This window comes from Sapajus apella, unplaced genomic scaffold (genome assembly GCF_009761245.1).
Source record: "Sapajus apella isolate SASKATOON/1434 unplaced genomic scaffold, GSC_monkey_1.0 scaffold51, whole genome shotgun sequence".
Lineage (NCBI taxonomy): Eukaryota > Metazoa > Chordata > Mammalia > Primates > Cebidae > Sapajus > Sapajus apella.
The window spans coordinates 9,995,175-9,995,645 of NW_022436991.1; the positions used below are offsets into that span (position 1 = coordinate 9,995,175).

General features: G+C 51.6%; 1 protein-coding gene across 2 annotated transcripts in view; it reads right to left on the minus strand.

The window, feature by feature from the left end:
* GGA2 (golgi associated, gamma adaptin ear containing, ARF binding protein 2) overlaps positions 1 to 471 on the minus strand; it is a 43,664-nt gene that overhangs the window by 41,196 nt on the left and 1,997 nt on the right. The gene's annotated exons all lie outside the window — the stretch shown is intronic.

The window sequence follows — 471 nt, forward strand, 5'->3', positions numbered from 1 at the left end:
TTTTTTTTTTTTTTTTTTTTTTTTTTGAGACGGAGTTTCGCTCTTGTCGCCTAGGCTAGAGTGCAGTGGCATGATCTCGGCTCACTGCAACTTCCACATCCAGGGCTCAAGTGATTCTCCTGCCTCAGCCTCCCGAGTAGCTGAGATTACAAACATGCACCACCAAAGCCAGCTAATTTTTTTTTGTAGAGACGGGGTTTCACCATGTTGGGCAGGCTGGTCTTGAACTTCTGACCTCAGTTGATCTGTTGGCCTCCGCCTCCCAAAGTGCTGCGATTACAGGCGTCAGCCACCACGCCCGCCACCTCTGCTCTTAATATACACAAGCGGCCGGCGCGGTGGCTCGCGCCTGTAATCCCAGCACTTTGGGAGGCCGAGGCAGGCGGATCAGGAGGTCAAGAGATCGAGACCATTCTCGCCAAGATGAAACCCCGTCGCTACTAAAAATACAAAAATTAGCCAGGTGTGGTG